The sequence below is a fragment of the Mustela nivalis genome (assembly GCF_964662115.1).
Source record: "Mustela nivalis genome assembly, chromosome: 3".
Classification (NCBI taxonomy): Eukaryota; Metazoa; Chordata; class Mammalia; order Carnivora; family Mustelidae; genus Mustela; species Mustela nivalis.
Window position 1 is genome coordinate 62,163,097 of NC_139022.1, and position 25,959 is coordinate 62,189,055.

The 25,959-nt window shown below is 38.3% G+C and overlaps 1 long non-coding RNA gene across 1 annotated transcript in view; it reads right to left on the reverse strand.

Moving 5' to 3' along the window:
* Positions 1-25,959, reverse strand: part of LOC309861210 — a 309,191-nt gene that overhangs the window by 68,119 nt on the left and 215,113 nt on the right. The window contains exon 6 of the long non-coding RNA XR_014309815.1: positions 23,826-24,079. This is a non-coding gene — a long non-coding RNA (uncharacterized lncRNA). The remainder of the gene's footprint in view (positions 1-23,825; positions 24,080-25,959) is intronic.

Here is a 25,959-nt window from a genome sequence, read left to right on the forward strand (position 1 = left end):
GAGTAGAATGGAGTTGTCCAGCACTTACATGTAACACCCAGTGCTCCTCACAGGTGCGCTCCTTCATACCCATCATCCATTTAGCCCTTCCCACCTCCCTCCCTCCATCACCCTCAGTTTATTCTCTATAGTTAAGAGTCTCTTACGGTTTGCTTCTATCGAGCTCTCTCTCTCCTTATCCCTTTCTCCTAGAAAAATGGGTGTTTCTTTTTTAAGATTTTACTTATTTATTAGAGAGAGAGGAGAGTGTGCATGGCATACGAGCAGGATGAAGGGCAAAAGGAGAGGGAAGGAATCTCAGAGAGACTCTACGCTGAACACAGAGCTCGATCTCACAACCCTGAGGTCACAACCTGGGCCAAAAGCAGGAGTCAGATGCTTAACAGACTGAGCCACCCAGGTGCCCCCAAAACTGATTTTGATCCAACCTCCAACTCAGTCGAGAACCCTTTCATGCACATTCCTTGTTACTCAGATGGGTTTTGAGCTCTTCCAGAGTCGGCAATCTCATCTCCATGTAGTTTATTAATCTTTGTTGGAAATGTCTGATTCTCAGAAAGCTACTGTTTACATTAAACTGAAATGGGTCGGCCAGTGACTTCCTCACATCAGCCTAGGGCTGCCTTCTAGCCTGATAACTTACATATTTTAATACAGCTTTCAGGTCTACCCATGTTTTTCTTCTACAGATAAATAATCAGTTGCCACAAATGATTATTCACAGATCCTTTATCATCCAAGGTACCCCTGCATCCCAACACAGCATCTATACTCTCTTTTCAGAGCTTTCTCCACGACTGTCAGACTAGAGTCCCTAAAACAACTATGAACCACTTGACCCTGCATAGCAAGGCAGCAACATGTTGCCAGAGATCATAAGGAATTGGACATACCCTACAAATTGGTTCTCAAATTCTGACATACTGAATGATGCCATAATGTGAAGACATTGTCACCAGTCCATGGTGAAATGAGAAAAGTGGCAAAGTTCATTCAAACTAAAAGGCTATACTTGATTTCTATACTATATTCCACCCAAATCCTTTTAAAATTTAATTCTTTTTAATAGAGCAATAAGGATATGAGTTTGCTTGGTTGGTTTGTTCTACTAGAAAGACAGCCATCCTATGCTGATGAGCCCCATTTCTTTAAAAGTTGAACTATCCATGAAGACCAGAATCTGGGAGCCACTGCCCTAGCTTTGCCTGCCTTGGCAGTATACTATGTTCTACAATCCAACTCTTGCCTGATGAACACAAACCACATCACAAGGCACAGTGGCTCACAAACCATTAGAGCACTAGAGTCAATGGAGGTTAATGAAAACACAGATTTCCAGAGTGCACTACAAGAAATTATGGTTCAGGAGGTCTGAGGTAAGGCCTGGTATCTACATTTTTAAAGGTCCCTGAATGATCTTGCTAATCATCCAGGATTAGAAAGCTCTTTCATGACGTGCATTTATTCACTATGTCTCTTTTACGTATTTATGACTTAATATCACTAGGAAACAGAGTTGATTAGGAAAGCAGGACTCTGGTCAAAAGGAGACAAGCAGATATTGATATAAAAATATTCAGCCTATTTCCTCCTTAAGTAAAGTATGAACACATCTGCAATTATTATCCTTCTCTGCTCTTTTAGCCTTTCCCTTATCTGGCCAGGTTCTTTGGTTTAGGTTTAGACCTCCTGGCTCTACCTGCCCAACTCCTCCCAATAAACTATCCCCAACATCCTTGGGCTTTATCAACATTTCTATTAAAAATTAGTGCTGAGAACTGTTATTATTATTAACACATAATAACCCCCTTGATAATATAATGCCTAACTTTGTTAAAATAGCTTCAGATCACCTTCACTTTTATAGAGGCAGCAGCGCACTAACCTTATTTGAGATTTGGACCAATCCGCACTTTCTGATTTCACCTATATTCAAAGAAGCAGTTTTCCTTCATTCAATACAAATGACACTTAAAAAAACTTCCAGTGACACAGCAAAGGAAACAGTCAACAAATCCAAAAGACAACTGACAGAATGGGAGAAGATATTTGCAAATGACATATCAGATAAAAGGCTAGTATCCAAAAATCTTTAAAGAACTTATCAAACTCAACACCCAAAGAACAAATAATCCATTCAAGAAATGGGCAGAAGACATGAACAGACATTTTTGCAAAGACATCCAGATGGCCAACAGACACATGAAAAAGTGTTCCACATCACTTGGCATCAGGGAAATATAAATCAAAACCACAGTTAGATACCACCTCACACCAGAATGGCTAAAATTAACCAGTCAGGAAATGACAGATGATGGTGAGGATGCAGGGAAAGGGGAACGCTACACTATTGGTGGGAATGCAAGCTGGTGCAGCCACTCTGGAAAACAGTACGGAAGCTCCTCGAAAAGATGAAAAGAGAGCTACTCTATGACCCCAAAATTGCACTACTGGGTATTTACCCTAAATACCCAAATGTAGTGATCTGAAGGGGCACGTGCACCCAGATATTTATAGCAGCAAGGTCCACAATAGCCAAACTATGGAAAGAGCCCAGATGTCCATCAACAGATGACTCAATAAAGAAGATGTGATACACACACACACACACGTGCATGTATGTATGTATATGTGTGTACATATACATGTATGTACACACACACACACACACACACACACACTAAAATACTATGCAGCCATCAAAGAAACCCAAAATCTTGCCATTTGCAAAGACATGAATGGAACTAGAGGTTATTATGCTAAACAAAATAAGTCAATCAGAGAAAGACAATTATCATATGATCTCTCTGATATAAGGAATTTGAGAGGCAGGGCAGGGGATTGTGGGGGGTAGGGAGGGAAAAAATGAAACAAGATGGGACCAGGGAGGGAGACAAACCAAAAGAAATTCTTTTTTTTTTTAATTTTTAAAATTTTTTTTAATTTTTTATTTATTTTTAGCATAACAGTATTCATTATTTTTTCACCACACCCAGTGCTACATGTAATCCATGCCCTCTATAATACCCACCACCTGGTACCCCAACCTCCCACCCACCCATCAATCCTAAAGAAATTCTTTTTTTTTTTTTTAAAGATTTTATTTATTTATTTGACAGAGATCACAAGTAGGCAGAGAGGCAGACAGAGAGAGAGGAGGAAGCAGGCTCCCTTCCGAGCAGAGAGCCCGATGCGGGACTCGATCCCAGGACCCCGAGATCATGACCCGAGCCGAAGGCAGCGGCTTAACCCACTGAGCCACCCAGGCGCCCCTAAAGAAATTCTTAATCCTAGGAAATAAACTGAGGGTTGCTGGGGATGGGAAGGGAGGGATGGGGTGGCTGGGTTATGGACATTGGGGAGGGTATGTGCTATGAGTGCTGTGAACTGTGTAAGACTGATGATTCACAGACCTGCACCCTTGAAGCAAATAATATGTTATATGTTAATAAAAAAATAAAAAATTTATGACCAGAAAAAACAAAATAAAACAAAACAACAACAAAAACAAACTTCTAGTAACACATTTATCCAGCTTAAACACTTTAAGTTATAAATTTTATCATATTTGCTTCAGTATCTTTTCAATAGATATCATTTCCATTCTAATTTTTCTATCCAACATACTCTCTTTTCTAGGGAGTATCTTATATAATGGGTCCTATGTTGTGCAAAGTTGAGAAATATAACATCTATGCTGTCATTCAAATAGCTGATAACATATTTTTCAACAGTAGTGGCAGAAAACATAGTGCTGGTGCTTCTTAATGATTCTGCTTAGAAGTAGCATTCACCCCTCACATTTCATTGGCCACAGCAAGACACATAGCCAAGACTAACACTGATGGGGGGGAAGGTTTGAAAATTATGGTCATATGTACCTTTCTCCATTCTTTTGAATTTTTCCCTGTTCTCCAAAATTTCTCAAAGAATATGGTAGTATTACGATCATATCAATTAGACTGTGCATTGCCCAAAATGTAATTTGTCATGATCTGGGAGTTTGAATTTATCTAAAATATTTGTTACTGTTAGACTCCTCTCCTTGTGCATATCAATAACCTCTTAATGTAAGGATCTCTCAGTGTTGTCAGCTTAAAGATCATTCTTCTTGGTATAGGCAGAAGAAAAGCGGATGTGTAGTGTTTTGTTTTAACACGATACCGTCATTCTCAAGCAATGGACCTATAATTTTCATCTATTGCTCTGAAAATAGCATGAAAAATTGCTGCTGCTGTCTCCAGTGGTTTTTGTGAGCCTCAGCTAATCTTTGGCTTTAACTCTCTTGAAATTCTTATCCCAGTACTTTGTATTCCCCTTAGTTATATGTTCTTTCATACACCATTTACATAGATATTTTCCAGCTTTATTAGACAGCTTCTCTACCTGCAAATATGCCAGATTTTCTACCTGTCTCCGCATTTTCTTTCCATTGAGAATATTTTAAATTGTGTTACCTAAATCTAAATAAATAAATCTCATAATTCAGCCTTCCTTATCACCATAGAATTATATTCATTTTCTGAGTCTTTTCTTGAAAATATCTTTATTTTTTAAGAAAATATATCATCAGCTTATTTGATACTCCAGAATTATTCTATCCTCATGGGCTTTATTATTTTATTTTCATCATGAAAAGTGTACTCTTTAATTTCTTTTTTTTAAAAAAGATTTTATTTATTTATTTGACAGAGATCACAAGTAGGCGGAGAGGCCGGCAGAGAGAGAGAGGAGGAAGCAGGCTCCCCGCTGAGCAGAGAGTCGGATGTAGGGCTCAATCCCAGAACCCTGGGATCATGACCTGAGCCGAAGGCAGAGGCTTTAACCTATTGAGCCACCCAGGCGCCCCTCATCCCCTCTTTTTCCCATCCCCCTACCTGCCTCTCCTCTGGTAACCACCAGTTTGTTCTCTATAGTTAAGAGTCTATTTCTGGGTTTCCCCCTCTCTACCCCTCTTTCCCTTTTTCTTTGCTCATCTGTTCTGTTTCTTAGATTCCACATAGGAGTGAGATCTTATAGTATTTGTCTTTCTCTGACTGACTTATTTCACTTAACATTATACTGTCTTGCTCTATCCATGTTGTTGCAAATGGAAAGATTTCATTCCTTTTCATGGCTGAGTAACATTCCTGCAAACACACATACATATATATACTGCTTCTTCTTTAGAAAATGAATGGTCATCTTTCGAGGGACACTTGGATTGCTTCTGGAGTTTGGCTAATGTGAATGATGCTCCAATAAACATAGGTGTGTGTATATCCCTTTGAATTAGTGTTTTTGTACTTTTTAGGTGAATGTCCAAAGTGTGATTTCTGGATCATGGAGTAGTTCTATTTTTAATTTCTTGAGGTTTATTTTTTTGATGGCATGATTATAAGAAGCAATATAGCATAAAGTTTAAGAATTCAGTCTCTGGAGATGAAATCTGAATCTTGGTTGGGTTTTTGGGTTTTCTTATTTTTTATTTTTTACTCATTTTTTTAAACTTAAATCAACAATTACTAGGAATAGAAAGGAAACAAAATCCTATTAATAAGTGAAATGGAGCACAGGAAGATGCAGCACAGAACAGAAGGGGGACACAGTGAGGAGCATAGCCTAACATCAATGGATTTTGGAAAGGCTCCTAGCTCAGACTGAGGAGATATACTGGGGGACAGTATAAACAAGGCGCTCACTGAATGTCCTTCAGTAAAATAGCTGCATTAGTTCTCTCTTTCTCTCTGTCTCTCTCTCTGTGTCTCTCTATTCACACACACACACACACACACACACACACACACACACACACACAAGCTTGTAACACACCCCAGGATCTATGCATGCAGAATAAATGGAAACCCAGTGTTCATTCCTCCAAGATAAAAACAGCACAGGAAACTAAAGGAATTGAGTAAGCTTCTTGGGAAAAGTACAGGCTGCTAGTGTGAGCTCTGGTTACTTTACCCACTCACCATTAGGCAAATCCTCCAGATAATAAGCTCTTCCTACATACAAAGAGCCTTCAATTCAGGGAAGAGACATCTTAGGGAAAGAAACTGCCAAGAAAACCTGCAACCTCAACCTGGAATAATCAACCTAAACAAGAATAAGAATAAACCTAAATAATAATTAGCAAGGACTACCAGACATATGAGGAAGACTACCAGCATCAGTTGTAGACTCAGTAGAATATAGTGGAAGTGCAAGGAAATGAAGAACCTGGTTTTTCTTTAATTCTAATTAGAATTCTCAGAAGTTTTAAAAAACATTTATTTATTTATTTTAGAGAGATAGGGTGGGGGAGGCAGAAGGGAAAAGTGAATCTCAAGCAGACTTCCCCATGGAGTGTGGAGCCTGATGTGGGGCTTGATCTCACAACCCTGAGATCATGACCTGAGCCAAAATCAAGAGTCCAAAGATAAATCAACTAAGTCACTCAGGCACCCCAAGAATCCTCAGAAGTTTTTAAATGATGTTGTAATCTTAAAAACAGGAATAAGAATCTATAAAACTAGCACAGATCACAGTAAGAACCAGATATTAGAAATCTTTTAAATGCAAAGCTAAAAAATTCATAAAAAAGCAGCAAAAATTTAAAATATCATAACATAGAATGAAAAAATACAGAGATGAAACACATGATGGAGAATATAAGAGTCACAAAGTATCAATCCACAAAGTTCAATGTCCAGCCCACTGGGGGTCCAGAATGAGGAAAAAAAAATAAATAAAGGAAAGGAAATTATTAAAAAAAAAAAAAGGAATAAAATACAGAAAGACACAAGCCATCACACTGAAAGGGCCCCTGAATATTTTCATCATCTTATATAGCACTGATTTAATAGACAAACTTAAAGTTGAGAGAACAAGAAACAAAACACACTATTACTGTAGGTGAAAAAAGTAACAACAGAAAACCTGAAACTAAAATACAATACCATATATTAGGGGAAAGAATGGAAGAAAAGCTGAGAAGTATTTCAACAAGTTATATCTACAACATTCACTGCAGTAAATCAATAATAATTAAAATTAAGTAATCAAGAAGTAAGTTAGTAGATTATATTAACCATAACTAAATATAGTAATACCCATATTACCATAGTTATAGAAGAAACCATGAAAAAAGTTAAAAGTGATTTTAACTGAGAAGAATGAGATTTGCCAAAAAGAGAAGAGTATATCTGGCCACTGAATCTCTATAGTAGATGATTTTTTTCATTTATTATCTCGTGCTCTATTCAGGCTAGTACATTTTTGTGTAGCATAAAGCCTTAGGTCTATATAGACTGCAAGTAATGAATTGTGTGATAAAACAGTGTGACCCATGGCCAGGCTCTATGGAAGTATGCAGACAGCTTTAGGTGGGAGAGTGGATCACTGACTGGGCTGACCTCAGGTGAACATCATCCCTTGGGTAACTACAAAGGCATTTGAGTTTCCTTCCAAAACCCCAGGCAAGACTGTTTTCAGCTTGTCTGAGCTGCCAAGATTCCCATACCTCAGTAGAAATGAGACTTTTCATTGGATGCCATTCTGTCATATCAAGCTTGGGTTTCAGTACCTCTATTGTGCCCTTGCATTAGAATTTAAGAATATAAAACAAGATTCTTTTGTGATTGTTTTTAACTTCAGTAGTCTCAGCTACTGAGTTGAAATATTTACTTCAACAAAAATGAGTGCCTACTTTGTGCAAGGAACTGTGGGAAATACACATGTAAACCAGACAGATTGGGTTCTCTCAAGGAGCTTAGGAACCACTAAATGAGAGAGTTGTACGCAACTAATTTTAATACAAGACCAAATGCAAGTGAAATGGAGCATAAAGAAGGAGGAGAAGGCTTTCAGTTTAGGAAGGGATCAGGAAAGTCTAAGTACAGAGCTGTCAGAAGTGAGCTGGGATCCTGGGCCTTGCGTCAACAGGATGCCTTCTGGCTAGTGCTGTGATACAGCTGTGACTTGGTACATAATCTGCCAGTGATGTTATCTGAGCTGTACCTGCCCTGGCCAAAGACAACGTCACTATCTCTAGTTTGAAGTGGCTTTTAATTTCTGCTGAGTAAATGTTACAATCATTCTAAATGCCTTGCTTACCCACATGTATGCATTTTCCTTGGAAGATATGAATTTGTAAAGCATAACAAGTTTAGAATTCTGTGTTGTAGTAAAGGCAAACCAGAACTCATTCATAACTCCAACTAAATCCAAACTTCTGGGTTGTTTCTATTTTAAAAGCATCTCTCAACATGTGTTCATGTCCCTGTCTCTACATTTTACCCGCAAATCCGGAAGATTAAAGAACCGGAGAATGTTAAAATTGGAAGGGATCTCGGCTATTATTCAATATAATCCTATCATTTTACAGATGAGGAAACTAGGCCAAGATACAGTAAATGTGACTTCCCAAGGTTACACAACTATGAAGAGGAAAGACTGGACTTAAACCAACTTTTTGAATTCAGATCCAGAAGCTCTTTCTTCTGGAGAATATGGTGAAAGAAAAGTAGGAGACAGAAAAAAATAAAAGGCAATAAAGAAATAAAAACTAATATTTAATTTATTGGCAATAGACCTAGAATTATCAGTGTTTCTGAAATAAATTCCAAATAACTTTAAAGGGACACTTTTTTTTATAAACATATAATGTATTATTAGCCCCCGGGGTTCAGGTCTATGAATCACCAGGTTTACACACTTCACAGCACTCACCAAAGCACATACCCTCCCCAATGTCCATAACCCCACCCCTCTTCTCCCAACCCCCCTCCCCCCAGCAACCCTCAGTTTGTTTTGTGACATTAAGAGTCTCTTATGGTTTGTCTCCCTCCCGATCCCATCTTGTTTCATTTATTCTTTTCCTACCCCCCAAACCCCCCATGTTGCATCTCCACTTCCTCATATCAGGGAGATCATATGATAGTTGTCTTTCTCGGATTGCCTTATTTTGCTAAGCATAATACTGAAGGGACATATTTTTATTGAGACCTTTCTACTTGGACAAAATGCACACATATTGGCTACCAAAATACAAAATATTTCTTTTCAAACTATTTTAATTAATTTTTAAATTATTAAATAATTATTAAAAAATGAATAGTTTTGTTAAAATACAGGGAAATGGTAATTAGCCAATCATCTACTACACATACATAATTTTTGTTTCATCAAAGCAAGAACAGGAATTAGTTTTAAAATAGGTACTCCCTTGTTATACTTAATATTATACATCCAGAGACATCATATTTTTAAAATAGACCATATTAGAATGAAGACTGTATTGTATTTGTTCACGACTATCAGCATGTCATATAGTCCTTGGTTTATAGAATATACTCGATATATAGTAGTTGAATAAATAAATAATGATAATAATAAAAAAATTAATACCATATTGCATTTGAATTTCCTACCAACCTTTGTAAAGCATACATTATGTCCAATACCAAATGGACATATGTGAACCATATGGTCCAACACCATTTTTTGCCATGTAAATATGGTAAAAATCTGGCCTATAATACCATTATTTGGATGCGTTCAAAACTTTACCTACCCATGATTTAAAATCAATCCATCCTTTCCCAAAATGGACTCTACAATTAAGGGCCTTTGTCTAGACCCAGCTGTAAGTAAATCCTAAGTAAAGCCATAGACTGTGCAGAATACTGCTTCTGCTTTCCTCCCTTCCTTACCCAGCCTGAGAGAGGGTTCTGGAGGTGAAGCCCACATCTGGCCCCAGACCCTGTTCCAAAGCTCAAGCTCTTGCCCAGAGTTTCCAGTTCAAATCACCAGATGCCTTCTCAGCTCTATAGACCACTAAGACCACTAAGAGTCTGACTAGGAGAAACCCTGGAATTGCAGAGGGAACTTCTCGTCCAGAGGGTTTTTGCCAGGGCATAAGGTATGGAAGTATACATCAGAAAGAGAACAGAGAGATAACTCACAAAGTTTAACAGAGAATATTAAGAACCCCACTGGAGAAGTTCAAGATGGATCCTAAATATAAAAGGCATTTATTTAAGAATGAAAACTTTTAAAAATATTATGCATATAAATAAGAAGTTTACACAGCTCTTATTATTTTCTTCCTCCATTTTATAGAAATAAGAAAAATGTTTTGAAAACTGATGTCACTGAGGTTTCCCAATTGTTTAAAAAACAACAAATGAAATGAGTACTTCTAATCTTTTTTGGTATGTTTATACAACAAAAAAAGGAATGTTATAATAGCCTTTAACTTGTCTATTTTAATGTCTGCATATTTATACAGCTAACTATAAACAAAATATTACAAGTTTGGCCTTTTTTTTCCCCCATTTGTATGTAAAGTCACTTAAAGTATAAAATGATATTTTTCCCTATTATCCTAGTAAAGATATAACCAAGACCAAGATATTGCGAAAAATAAAAACACAGGGCAACTGTTAGTGTAGCCGGGTTCTTCCTACCTTGGCTTCTACCACTGAGTCACTGTTGATGTTCTATACACCTGCACCCCCCACCCCACTTATCTCCAGCTGAGAAAGGCCTGAAACACAGTTATGCACAGAGAAAGGAGGAAAAGCTGCCAAGAGTGGTTTGCAAGTCTTGATAACCTCCATGTGAGGTTGCTGTGACTCTTCAAGACCATTTGATATCCTGTGACCTATTTTACCTCAGAAGGAGACAGCAGCCCCAGAGAGGAGGCAAAAGTCAAAGACAGGACTTGATGCACAGGATCTAGAAACTCATCAGGACTGGGCCACACCCCAGGAAGAAGACTTCTGCACTAACTCCAGGGGGGAGAAAAACTCTGATAGCTCAACTTTGCACTTTTCTAACAAAACTGAACCAAGGGCTAAACATAATCTGGAAACTTTCAGCCCAAATGAAGATTTTAAGAGATGCAATCAGGGAATGAAGAAATAACAGCTTGCTCATTTTATGAGCAATGTAAGCACTGGAAGCATGTTTTCTGTTGTGAATATTCTGAAACATACATGTATTCTTATCTGATGGCAAGAAGAGAAAACAATTGCAAGAAGGGTATAAGAAAAAGAAGGAAAGCCAGATATTTAGTCACAAATTTGTGGATATACATACATTAGCATATGGAACAATTATCTTGAATAAACTGATCATCTGTTTGGCAGTTTGGTTCTGGATGCAGCTTGGACTTTTCCAGGTCTGTGGAGGCTGGATAGCTGAACTTCCCCACAAGGTCAGGGAGATCTGTTTGCTCACTAGGTCAATTCAAACTGGACTTCCTTGTTCTCTCATCCACTGTTTGCATGAAGAAATTACAGTTTGAACTTTTTCTTCAACTACAGTAATTAAATATTTCCACTGAGTTTGTGACCTATTTTACCTGAAATGTGAAAATGCCTTGTTTTATTTTTTCTAAAATATTCTTAACCTCAGTAATCTTTATTCTTTCTAAACATTTTCTTTAATGAGTCCTTCCTTTTCTCATTTTTCAGATTTTCCCTTTTTTTCATTTTTAATTTCTTTTCTTTTGTCATTTTCTAAGTAGTTAAAAAGGAGGAAAAAATGGAAATAAGCAGAGAATGCTCACTGGAGTAAATGCTTCCAGCATGACTTTCCCACTGAAGTTTTCCACATGCAGGGCAGGTAAGAAGTAGATAAAGGATTGAGAGTTGTGAAAGGCCACTGACTCCCAGCTCATATTTGCAAAGTTAGACCTCTGATATTACCACCCAAAGAGGCTCTATATCATCCCAGAGATATGCCACAATACTAACAGAAGACATTTATCTCACTACATTAGAAATGTGTTCCATGGCTAATTTTACCTCTTACAGTCTGCTATGAACAAACACTAGTTCACATATATATCCTCATATTTGTATCTCATAATTTCTCATAAAAAATAAAATTACTGGGGGGTGGGAGGTTGGGGTACCAGGTGGTGGGTATTAGAGAGGGCACGGATTGCATGGAGCACTGGGTGTGGTGAAAAAATAATGATATTGTTTTTCTGAAAATAAATAAATTAATTTAAAAAAAACTAAACATATTGTATGTTTTCTGTGTCAAAGGGGCTAATTTGTTCAATGTAAGTGTGTAAGAATGTTACTTTGTATAATCCTATTTGGACACCTCATTCTTGACAATTCCTAAAGCTTCAAGAAAAGCAATAAAAAGCCTTTCCAAACTTTGAGACAGACTGGTCACAGATTAAACAAATGTGTTACAACTCTGAACATGTAGCTCATGCTACAGAATTCTTTATCTCACATTTTCTTTTCCAGCAGCTCTAAACCACTTAGTGTTGTCTATACATGGCAAGCTCTCTCATGCTCCTATACACATTACTCCTTCTGCCTCAAATATCATTCTCTACTTCATCTTGTTTCTCTCCCCAAAGTGATTCAGTTCAATTCCACCTTCTCTGTGTGACTTTCTATGATAACTTCTTGCATCTATTCACCTGCTAGGCACTGTGCTAGATGTTAAGTCAGCAAAATGAAAACACCGAACCTACCCTCAAGATGCATATATAACACAGTGGTCCAAAGGGGTATTTCAGGAACATTTTGTGATAAGGGTCAGAAAGAGGATCAGGAAAGATTTCCTGGATGAGGTAAAAGCTGAATCAAAATTTGAAAGGCATGTAGAAACTACTGAACAGAGGACAGAAGGAGGGGAGGTCATTCAAAACAGAAACTATGATGAAGCAAGGCTGGGGAGAAAGAATCCTAATTGAGAGGTAAATATGCCATTTAAGCGAGAACAGATTTCATTTTTTCTTTTTTTCCTTGAAGGCAATAGGGATCATTTTAAGCAAAGGAATGAGATGATCTGATGTACCTTTTAGAAACTGTAGAGATCAGATCAGAGAGAACAAGACTAAGGCAGTTAGGAGACTTCTTTGTAAAGGAGATGATATGTGTACTTAGAATGGGAATGAAGGAGATGAAAGAGAATTTGCAAATTTGAAAGAGATAACTGAGTGAGAGGGGAAAGGCTTTGGTGATAGATTGGGTGTGATACACAAGGGATGGAAACTAGTCAAGAGGGAACCCCTAGTTTCTCTGCCTTCTTCCTTGGTGAACAGTGAGAACTTCATAGGAATCAGGAATCCAAGAGGCTGAGTTATGAATGTGTTTAACAAGAGAGGCCTGAGGAACACAGTTGCCTATGTTGAAAGGCAACTTTCTGTGGGGCCACTACTTGCGGCACGTCCTCACGCTGGGATTGTCTATCTTCTCTAACTTGAACTTTCCCTAGATAAGAAGCACTGTCCAATATAAAAACCGTCCCTTCAGGGTACATAAATGAGCCCATGCTCCCCATGACAGACAAAGTTCTCCCATTTTCTCTCTCTCTCTCTCGCTCATTAAAGCAGTGCTAACTCAGAAGAAATAACCTGTAAGGCTGGAAGTCCATTAGCCCTTCTGGAGATAGCAAAAACATGCACTTTAGAAAGAAAGGCTATTTTCCCTTTATTTTAATTCAATTTTGAATTCTATTTCCTACCCATTTTCAAAGGGACCATTGTTTCAGAAGAACCGAGTACTTTCTAAGGTAAATAAATAGAGTGAATAACAATCTTGTTTAAGAGTCCAACTTATTAACAGAAAACATGTGTAGACTTAAGCATTAAAAATAAATATGCCTTTAAAGATGACCTGAGAGGCTTCTTACCTGCCAAGAACAGAGTTCAAGACCTCAGAAAGTCTGTTTTCCCAGAAATGGTAGATTATATTGCTAATGATGGCAAGGGCATTAAACCATAAGTTTTTTTTTTTCTCCCTATAATTTTGGTACTATTTAGGTAAGTTTTGTAATAGTCTGAAATAAGAGAAGTACTCTCAAGACTGATCTTGGGTTGTGAAAATTGGGTCTATGATTTCATCCTTTGGAAGAATGTTTTCAGTTCCTGCTTTTCTTTCCAGGCATGTACATTTGGGATGAACGCTTCTTATATTTGAATTACATCTTAGTGGTCTTGGTTCTGTTGGTTTACACAAGTATAAATTCATTTTTAGAGCATTTCCTGTCATACGTAGTTTAGTTTAATTGAGCATTTTTTTAAGATTTTTTTTTTTTTTTAAGAAAGAGAGAGGGGTGGGAGACAGTGAGGAAGGGAGACAGACAAGCAGACCCTGTGCTGAACACAGAGCCCCACTGGGAACTAGATCTCAAGACCCTGAGATTGCAACCTGAGCCAAAACCAGGAGTCGGCTGCTTAACCAACCGAGCCACCCCGGCGCCCCTAATTGAGCATTTTTAATAAAGAGTATAGTTCTTTTTTCAATATTCTCATTTATTCCAAATTAGAGGATGATTTCTAAAGGTTGTTATGAATCAACATGACAATTACCAGCAGCAAAATGTCTCCAAATGGACCATAGGGAGTGGCAGACCTAGAGGCAGGTCAGCTTGTGGAAGAGAAATTGATGTTGTCTTCCACATTCAATGACTTGTCTGGTTTTCAAATGATGAATAAACAGATGAGTCAGTTTCTCTTTTTCTAAGGGACTTTACATGATTAGGTTCAGAAACTCCGCAAAGAAAAATCTTCCTTGGTTTTATAATGGTGAGCTGATGAGATGCCACAGTGATTCATTTTTAAAGGTGCTGGCTATTTTCAAACAACTGCTGAGAGACCTTGCTGTTCCCTGAACTTGGGAGGCTGGTTCTAGCACATGCACAAATTCTGCTTGCCATATGAGCAAAAGTGAGATCATCCGGGTTGATGCTGGCAGAGTCTCTGAGAGTGCAGTAATTCATGCTGTCAGTTACCATCAGCAGCAATTTGCTTCTGGATTGGTTCCTGTGAGCACTCATGTGAGTATTCTGCACAAAGGACCAGAGTGCAATATTCTCTTGGATTTCAGGGACTTAGTGCCGTTTCAACATATAATCAAAAGTGCCACGTAGTTCACCACCTCGCATTTTGTTTTAAAGAGACAGAGGCTTAATTAAAATTGGATTCCTTTCTTCTCTCCAAAAAAGGAACTGGATGGCGATGTGGATCTATCTTTAGAGCTCTCTGTTGGTACTTCTCTGGATTCTAGCCTGTTGGTCAAGTGTAAAGTACTTTTTTTTTTTTTTTAAGCTGTCATTCCACTGTCCCCACAATAATAAAAATCAAAACTTTGCTTACTCACAAAACTTCAGTTATTAGATTCAACTCACATGTATGGTCAACTCTTTAAAGATTTTATTTTTATTTATTTGTCAGAGAGAGAACGAGAGAGCAAGAGAGCAAGAGCACAAGCAGAAGGGAAAGTAGGCAGAGGAAGAAACCGCCAAGCAAGGAACCTGATATGGGACTCCATCCCAGGACCTTGGGATCATGACCTGAGTCAAAAGGTAGATGCTTAACTGACTGAGCCACCCAGGTGTCCTTATGATCAACTCTTAATTATTATAAGGCAAATATAAAGGGAAATAAAAAGTTCCCTCAAGTTGTTTAGTATCATAATGGTACATTCCTCCAAGTTAAGTACAATTTCTACAAAATTCTGTCAGAGAAGTTTGGATACTGCAGCCCTAGCTTAAAGGCACATTACTAAAGAACCTCTGCGGGGACACCTAGGTGGCTCTGTCGGTTAAGCATCTGACTCTTGATCTCAGCTCAGGTCATGATCTCAGGGTCCTTGAGCCTTGTGTCCAGCTCCATGCTCAGTGTGGAGTCTGTTTGAGATTCTCTTTCCCTCTGCCCCTTCCTCCCGCTTGCTCCCATTCTCACTGAAATAAATAAATAAAATCTTGGGAAAAAAAATCTCTGCAAAACAACATAACTTCATTGAGTTCCAAATAATTTTAAGACATTAAGAGCTCTCTTGCTACCAATGTACCCACTAGTCTCTTTCTGTTTAATGCTTACTATTGAGAATCCATGGGATTCAGGATTATGGAGCAATCCTGAACAGAAAGGGTTTAAGAGGAAGGACAAGACACTCCCTGTGTCTGAGAAATGGTAGTTTAGTTTCACTCAGAAAAGTGAAAAATACACCCAAGTCTCAAGTGCCACTGTCAACAACATATATATTCTTTTGTATTAATCTATAATCTCTTGGCTGTTTCCAGTTGAAAAATTACTTCCATACTGTATCAAGCTCAAAAATGCTCAAAACCATGGCATCTTACTTGATTAACATTATTACTCAGCCATAAAAAAGGAGGAAATCGTGCCATTTGCAACAACATGGTTGGACCTAGAAGATATTACGCTAAGTGAAATCAGTCAGACTGAAAAAGACAAATACCATATGATTTCACTTATATATGGAATCTAAAAAGCAAATGAAGAAACAAATAAAAAGCAGAATGAGTCCTAGAAATATAGCGAACAGACTAATGGCTGCCAGTGGGGAGGTGGGGGTGGGGGCTGGGCAAAATGGGAGAAGCGAAGTGGGAGATACAAGCTTCCAGTTATGGATGAAGAAGTCACAGGAATAAAAGGCACAGCATAAGGAATATAGTTAATGATATTGTAATAGTGTTGTATGGTGACAGATAGTAGCTCTACTTGTAAACTAGTATAATTTATAAACCTATAGAATCACTTTATTATATACCTGAGACTGAGGTAACATTGTGTGTCAACTATACTCAATAAATAAATAGTCTTTGTCAGATAATAAAAAAAAAATTCTTACATTTAAGATCTACCTTCCTCTACCTCTAGAATATAGACTAATTGGGGAGGGACTTCTGTTTCTTCACTTACGTATTCCCAGGGCCTGGAACAGGGCATGGTGCATGGGAGGCACTTAATAAAAATGTGTTAAATGAATGGAATAGTGTCCTATTCTTCAGCCTAAAGTCCTACCTCTCTTGAACAACACGAGTCTTACTGGCCCATCTGTTACTGACTTCTGACTTCAGTCTGCTGGCATCTTCTCTCTCATCACTTTTCTTCTATATAATTCAGCCAAATGCAGATTGTATGCAATTTCTTAAATGTACCATGTTTTGTCTCCCTGGAGGCCTTTGCATATGTTCCTCCACTTAGAAGACTTTCCCTTCCTACTCCCCTGTTCCCTTCTCTGGGAAATTTTTTTCATTCTTTAGTCTCTTGCTTCAGAAAGTCTTAACTTGGTGTCCAAAATAGAGCCAAACAGGCTTTGAGTACCCTGTGATTCCATAGCAGCACTTACCATTTGGACAGTCATTGCTATATGGCAGTGACATAACTAGTGGCATCATGATATTTGTGAAATTACCCATCAGTATTTAGGCTTCAAAGGAGCTCACAAAGAAATTAGCATGATCCTCTTAGAACTGGCATAAAAATATTTTAAAAAATAATCAGGATATACTGGAAGTCACAACAGTATAAGGAAACCATCATATCTCTAAAACTACTGAGTAGAAGCATCACTCCAGATAAATGATTAAAACATAAATAATCAGCATCTGTGTGAAAGCTAATAGATTGTTCCATAGATAGTCACTTCTTGCTATTCAAGTCTCAGTAAAATGTCACTTCCTAAGAGAGGATATCGTTGACTATTCTATGGAAAGTTACACCAGTCACTATTGCCCTGCTTATCACCTTCCTTTCAAGTCTCTCTCTCTTAATCATTTCTGTGTTTACTAGTTTATTTTCAGTTCTCCCCTCTAAATGACAGTCCATGAAAACAGGGACCTTGTGTATTTTGCTCAGTATTTTTTATTCCTAGAACCTAGATGAGAGCTTGGCACTCTAGCAGATGTTCAATAAAATTTTTTTTTTAATTTAAAACATTCCTTATCCATACTATTATTCCAGTGATAGTTCTTCTTGTACTTTTTTTTTTTTTTGGAAATTGTACAAGTTTAGGTCATAATACAGACCACATTTGACATTCATGTGGACTATACCCCAGACTCTTTTTAAATCCCACAACTTCAAATAACATAGCACAGAATTTCTACCATTTTAGGTACTGCATTATATCCAGTTTAACATCTCAATCTTATCAGTTCTTGTGAAGCAGACATTTGCCACTCTTTGCAGCCTATTTTTTCCTATATAAGAGGAATCTCAAACTTTTTTGTCATACTTCCACAAAGTGGAAGCCAGAAACCCACTTTCCCAGACACTAGCTCTCTATATCACTATTACTACCAACAAGAAACATCCACATACAACTTGGATTTGTAAGAGAACACTGAATTCATAAGCAGAAACCATCTAAAAATTCATTTTCTGGTGAGTGTAGTTGGATAGGTACCCAGGTTTGTGGGAAGCCATGGTAGAAATTCTGAGGCTCAGTGGGTGAAGCCTCTGCCTTCGGCTCGGGTCGTGATCCCAGGGTCCTGGGATCGAGCCCCACTTTAGGGCTCTCTGCTCAGCAGGGAGCCTGCTTCCTCCTCTCTCTCTGTCTGCCTCTCTGCCTACTTGCGATCTCTCTCCTTCTGTCAAATAAATAAATAAAATCTTAAAAAAAAAAGAAAAGAAAAGAAATTCTGGCATCCACTGACCAGAATAATTAATGGAAGTTATGGTGTCAGTGTCCAGCAATGATGACAATGTGGCTTTTGCTGGACCCATCAGTACTGTTCTTTAGGCAGTGTTCCTGAATACATGGCATCTAAGTCTGATTCCTTGGTTCTTCCAGAGAATCTATGAACCACATGATATCCTCTAATAAATTCCTCTCCTGCTTAAAGAAACTAAAAAGAGATTTGTTGCTTGCAATTTAAACAGATAAAATATCTGACTATGAATTATTATTCTTTCTGTGTTTTTTAATTTATTCTAAAATGTTTAAGACATTCACAAAGGCTATTTCTTTCTTAGCCCTAGAATTTTTCCATATATATATCCATCACTGGAGGTAGCAGTTGTCCTTCTTCTTGCAGAAAGATGTTCATCACTTTATCACTTCACAACCATAAAAGCCTGTAAACTGAGATGGAAGGGCACTAGATTGGTGGTGGTACCCATTCACTTGTTATGAGACTTACTCCTACACATCAGCTTCATGTTTGGGATACATACTTTAGATTACTATAAACCAAGTACATTTGGGATCTCTAAAGAATGATCTAGAACATTATGTTCAATAATGGTCTAGACAATGGTCCCGGTGGTCTAGACAACAAATACAAAACCTATTATTATGTCTATTAATTTCCTAGAAATCTGAATTCATGAATGAGGACAAGAAATCTGGGTCTTGCATGATCTAGCTCTTGTCTACACTATTCAAATCAAACCCATAATTTCCAATGCTACTTTTCAGTTAAGCTATCTTTTCCAAAAGATTTATTTATTTTAGAGAGACAGTGAGCATGAGTGGGGTGGGGTAGGGAGTGGGGGCAGAGGTAGAAAGTGTTTGATAAAATACAGCATACTTTCTTGATAAAAAACCCTCAAGAAAGTAGGGATAGAAGGAACATACCTCAACATGATAAAGGCCTTATATGAAAGACCCACAGTGGGGAAAAACTGAGAGCTTTTCCCCTAAGGTCAGGAACACGACAAGGATTCAGCAAATGGCATTGGTAAAATTGAGCAGCAGCATGCAGAAGGATGAAACTGGACTGCTTTCTTATACCACATACAAAATTAAATTCAAAATGGATGAAAAAGCTAAATGTGAGACAGGAATCCATCAAAGTGCTAGAGGACAACATAGACAGCAACCTCTTTGACCTTGGCCACAGCAATTTCTTACTAGACACATCACCAGAGGCAAGGGAAACAAAAACAAAAATGAACTATTGGGACTTAATCAAGATAAAAACTTCTGCACAGCAAAGGAAACAATGAACAAATCTAAACAGCAACCCATGGAATGGGAAAAGATATTTGCAAATGACATATCAGACAAAGGACTAGTATCCAAAATCTATAAAGAACTTATCAAACTCAACACCCCAAAAATAAAAAATCCAGTTAAGAAATGGGCAGAAAACATATACAGACATCTTTCCAAAGAAGACATACAAATTGTTAACAGACACATGAAAAAGTGCTCAACGTCACTCATCATTGGGGAAATCAAATTAAAACCACAATGAGATACCACCTCACACCAGTCAGAATGGCTAAAATTGAGTCAGGAAATGACAGAAGTTGGGGACAATGCAGAGAAAGGGGAACCCTCTTGCACTGGTGGAAATGCAGACTGGTGCAGCCATTCTGGAAAACAGTATGGAGTTTCCTCAAAAAGTTAAAAATAGAACTACCCTACAACCTAGCAATTGCACTAGTAGGTATTTGTCCAAAGGACACAAACATAGTGATTCAAAGGGGCACATGCACTCCAATGTTTATAGTGGCAATGTCAGTAGTAGCCAAACTATGGAATGTGCCCAGATGTCCATCTACAGATGAATGGATAAGGAAGATGTGGCATATAGACACACACACACACATTTATATAGTTGGAATACTACTCGGGCATCAAAAAGAATGAAATCTTGACACATGCAATAATGTGGATGGAACTAGACTGTGTTATGCTACGCGAAATTAGTCAGTCAGAAAAAAACAAATACCGTAGAATTTCACTGATATGTGGAATTTAAGAAACAACACAGATGAATATAGGGAAAGAGAAGGAAAAAATAAAATAAAAATAGAATGGGAGAAAAACCTTAAGAGACTTAATTACAAGGAATAAACGGAGGGTTGCTGGAGGGGACGTGGGTGGGTGATGGGCATTAAGGAGGGCACTTGATGTAATGAGCCTGGGTGTTACACGCAAATATTGAATCACTAAATTCTATCCCTGAAACTACACTACATGTTAACTAAGTTGAATTTTAAAAAAATCTTGAAAGAAAAAGGAAAAAGATGGAAGGAAGGAAGACTGGAGGAGGGCAGACCTGAGGTGTAAATGGAAACAACGCATATAATCGATTCTTACCTTATATAACTCTTTAACATTATTTTAAAGATTTTATTTATTTATTTGACAGACAGAGAGCCCAAACGGGGAAAGCAGCAGAGGGAGAGGGAAAAGCAGGCTTCCCGCTAAGTAGGGAGGCCTGATGCAGGCCTTGATCCCGGGACCATCAGGACCTGAGCCGAAGGCAGACACTTAACGGACTTAGCCACCAGGCACCCCTCTTTAACAGTCTTTTTTTAAGAAGATATTTATTTATTTATTTATCTATCTGTCTTTCTATCTATCTATCAGAGAGTGAGAGAGAGAGAGTACACAAGCAGGCAGAGTGGCAGCAGAGGCAGAGAGAGAAACAAGCTCCCCACTGAGCAAGGATCCTGGGGTCATGACCTGAGCCAAAGGCAGCCACTTAACCGACTGAGCCACCCAGGCATCCCCTCTTTAACATTCTTAATAGTCCATCTCTACCCAAACCCAACACACACACACACACACACACACACACACACACACACACACACACACACCCTCCCTCCCCAGGGAATAGGGGACTCAGCCCAGCTGTGGCTCAGGTTTCTGCTCTATCCTTCTCCATTTCATTTGTCTTCCTTTACCACCAACTCAAAGACAACATCTGTTCAGCTGGTGAGAAAACAAGACTGAGGAATCTGCTGAGTTGTCAAGACTTCCACTAGCAGTTTCTCCTCTCCTGTTACCCACTTGCCTGAGCCCTCTTAGAGTCCTCCCTTTCTCCTCAGCACTTCCAATCTTTTCAAAATCAAAACATTTATAACCACTAAATGACAGTGACTTCAGTACAGAACCACCTCTACATCTCTTCCCAGAAATCCCAATTTTCAGGTCCCAGCCACTACAAAGGCTTCGCCAACCTTCCTCACACCATTCCAGGACCATTCCAGGATCTTTCAACCAGTACAGTACCTGGTACTTGTGTCTAACTGACAGACTCAGGGCAAAAAGAGAGAGGAAAGGGGAAAAATATCAGATCCAGGATTATGACATTTGTTCACATTATTGGCCAACCCAAGGCATAATGGCAACCAGGAACAGTCTCCTTCTTTCTTTCCTTCCTTCCTCTCTTCCTCCCTTCTTCCCTTCCTCCCTTCCTTCTTTCCTTTCCTTTTGCCTATTTTCTCCACACCACCTCTTTCTGCTTTCTGGTTGATCCTCCTCTTCCCTAAAACAACTTCCAGGCTGTCAGAGACCATTTCTTTCTATTCTCTTCTGTGTCCCATTGCACGGAAAAAGGGGAACTCAGTAGGTCCACCATCCTCCGGATCTTACCTTGCAATGCCTCCTCCCATGTAAGCAAATCTTACTCCTCATGGGTTCCATCAATTCAAATTCTGCTACATCATGGGCTAGCCAGACCAATCCTCTAGGCTGGAGCCAAAACGAACTTGCATCCTGAATATAGCTTAGTTTTAACCATATAGGAAAGAGTATTTCAGCTCTTTCCTTTTGGTATTCTCTACCTTATGTTGTATTATATGTGACTATGTCTCATCTCCCACACATGGCTGTGAGCAAAGGACTGATATTTATTTTTCTATCTTCTACATACCTTGTACATAAATGTATTCAATACATTTTACCAGGTGAGCACATTACACACACACACACACACACACACACCTATATATCTATCCATCTATTAAGCAACTGATAGCTAAAAGTTTAATAAGTGCAGGGGTACCTGGGTGGCTCAGTCATTGAGCATCCAACTCTTGATTTTGGCTCAGGCATGATCTCAGAGTTGTGGAATCAAGTCTCACATGGGGCTCCCTCCTCAGCATGGAATCTGCTCCAGATTCTCTCTCTCCCTCTCTCTCTGCCCCTCCCTCTGCTCTTACACTCTCTCTCTTTAAAAATAAATAAAATCTTTTTTTTTAAAGCTTACAAAAAACAGATTAATAGAAGGAAATTAACATATAAAGAAAGCCATAAAAAGAAGAAAGCCACCTCCCATCACCACAGGGGAGGTTAGCCCCTCCTGCACTGGCCCTTCCAGATATGAAGAGAGAGAGGCACAAAGCAGAAGGTGCTGATTCACAGGGTCTTCCAAGTACAAAGACCGTAGAGAATAAGCATAGCTCACATACTCTCTTCTGTTTATCCCTGAACATTCTGTAGGGATTTCATCAGCATTTAAAAAAAATGAGTATATATTCACCACAGTGGAATCTCCTGGCTTAATTTTTTTCCTTCTTAAGTTTAAAGGAAAGTCTACATCAGACTTCAGCTGGCTCCTAGACTTTTGCCAGTTTGAACACACCTGGCAAACAAAACAGCTGGCTTGAACAACTGAGGGTCACAAAATGCAAAATTATTAGTGCTACTAAATCATATTAAGCATTAATCATATAATCAGGGTAATTAACCTAATTTTCAACACACATATTGAAGCAACTGGCATTTATTCTACATTCTCCTCACTAAGGCATCACTATGTACTTAAAGTTGTGCTGACATTTACGTGAAATACACATTTATCAATTTTTCATAGGAAATCTCCTCTTGCCATTAACTACAACATCTACTTCTGCTTACATATTAGATGTCAATGCTTACTACACATTCATATAACAAATATAAAGCATCTTTTACACAAAATGTCAAATGTGCTTTCATCAGTGTTCTCATAACAGTAACCCTCGGGGAGAGTGGGCCACGGCAGCAGAACTGTAATTTATGGTCCTTACCCAGGACAGAAACATAAAATTCTTGATTTTTCATTTCCTGTTTAATTACTTCCCACCCCCCTTAATCATACTATAATAGATCCTTAAGTATAATGTGAGTAAAGACCTCTGGTCCTGAAAGCAAATGAAATGATGGTGAAGGTGGCACAGAAATACAGTTATTAAAAACTGGTTAAACAGGGATCCTCCTAGCATTTCAGATTGGCAAAAGAAGCAATCAAAGGCTGTTGCTGACGGGAACAGATTGTATGATAAAAAACAATAAAAGGCATTGAAATAAAATTTGCTGTAAGTCTTCCGTGGATCAGTGAGTACTTACAAATTAAAAATCCATGACTGACTCTTTTCATGGTCTCTCCTCTCTTTGGTTAGTCATATGTCTTTCCAGGATACACACTGGATATGGGTGGCTGCAGAGATGTGGTAACATCTTATTTAAGTTCTAGTATGCATTGTTAGGCCACTTTTTGTCGTGAGATTTTGTTTGGTTTTCGTTTTTTTTCTTTTTTCTTTTTTTCCACTGGTGTTATGTTTCTAGAGCTGTGGTTTGTTTCTTTTGTGCAGTTCTTTGCCCTGGGAAAACCAACAGAGTAAAGATTATACATGGAACCAATTGGAAACTTCCTTGATCAAAATCTGTTCTTTAGATGAGCGTTTATTATTACCGTCATGCCCTAAATCCACCTGCTTGAGTAAAAAAAAAAACATTTAAAATAATCAGCCTATGTTATGTTTACAGGATACGACATTTTGTTTTTCTGTTTTTGTTTTTAATGCATCTATTTCTCTAAACACCATGGCTAGCACACAGGGGCTCAGAAAATAAAGAATGTGAACATAATGCAACCAAGAAAAGTAAGAAGGCCAACTGCTGGCATGTTGGACTAAAATTATTGAACTCGGAGGGCACATATTGCATGGAGCACTGGGTGTGGTGCATAAACAATGAATTTTGGAACACTGAAAAAAAATAAAATTTTAAACAAATTATTGAACTCAGCTCTCAGCTAAAGTTCTCTTTATCAACAGTGTTTTTGCTGGCAGTTTCATGATTCCTGTGAGTGTGGCATCCCTGTGGCATTCCCGACCTGCTCTCTGAACAGTGTAACAGAAAGATGGTTAGGGCACCAAGCCTCTAGAGCCAGTGAGTAGGCTTTTGTCTTTGGAGAGTGCTCTAAAAGAGGTTTTTTTCCAAATTCATAATATCCATGGTCAAATTAGGACAGCCGTCTCAAACTCAAAAAATATTCTTCTGGGAGATTTGCCAAATCAAATCCTGTCATCCAAATTATAAAGCTGGAGCAATCTTAGAAATCATCCAGTCCAAGCCCTTCCTTTATAGATGAGATAATCAGAACCTGTAGTGGTTAAGTGGCTTGCTGCTGATCACACAGATAGGTCAAAACCAGAAAGGTTCTAGGTCTTTCTGATCCAAGAAACAGTTAAACAAAATGTTCTAAGTAGAGAATAATGTGTTTTACTTTTTTGCCTTATTAGTTTTTTTACATCTATTCAGAGGACAAAATAAATATATATAAACCAATGATAATCTAAATCACTATTTTAAAAACTCACTTTTAAAACTCACTCATTTTTACAAAATATTTATTTGTTTGTTTGTTTATAAAAGATTTGATGTATTTATTTGTCAGAGAGAGAGAACAGAAGCAGGGAGAGCTGCAGGCAGAGGGAGAGCAGGATCCCCACTAAGCAGGGAGCCCAGTGTGGGACTTGATTCCAGAACTCTGGGATCGCACATGACCTAAGCCGAAGGCAGATGTTTAACCACTGAGCCACCCAGGCATCCCAACAAAATCACTATTTAAAAAACAACTTGGGTGCCTGGTGGCTCAGTTGGTTAAGCGACTGCCCTTGACTCAGGTCATGATTCTGGAGGGTCCTGGAATCAAGTTCTGCATTGGGCAACCTGCTCAGCAGGGAGCCTGCTTCTCTCTCTCCTTCTGCCCTCCCCTTTGCTTGTACTCTCCCTCTCTCTCCCTCTCTGTCAAATAAATAAATAAAATCTTTTAAAAAAAAATTAAAATTATAAAACAATAAAAAACAATTCAAGATACAATAGAAGATTTTTCACAAGGCACTACATAAATAATTTCCCAAGGAACTGAGTAAGCAGTTTTAGAAGACATTATTTTGGTAGCAAATGCATAAAATGTATTAAGACTTAAAATATTCAAATAATTTTAAGGCTAGAGGAGCTTTAACAACAAAAAAAATATTTAGAGGCCTTCGCTATAGGCAATCAAGCCAGTGACCTGCAGTTTAAAAATAACCACAGAAACCAAGTTTGAGGGGATTATGCCCTGCCCCAAAGTGGGGGGAGAGGGGGTGGCCTTGAAAAGAAGGTCTCTGAGAAATTCCAGTCAATTCATCAAGTAGCATAATGAGATGGTGAATAATAAGCTTCTTTATCTAGTCCATCATTATGTTTAATT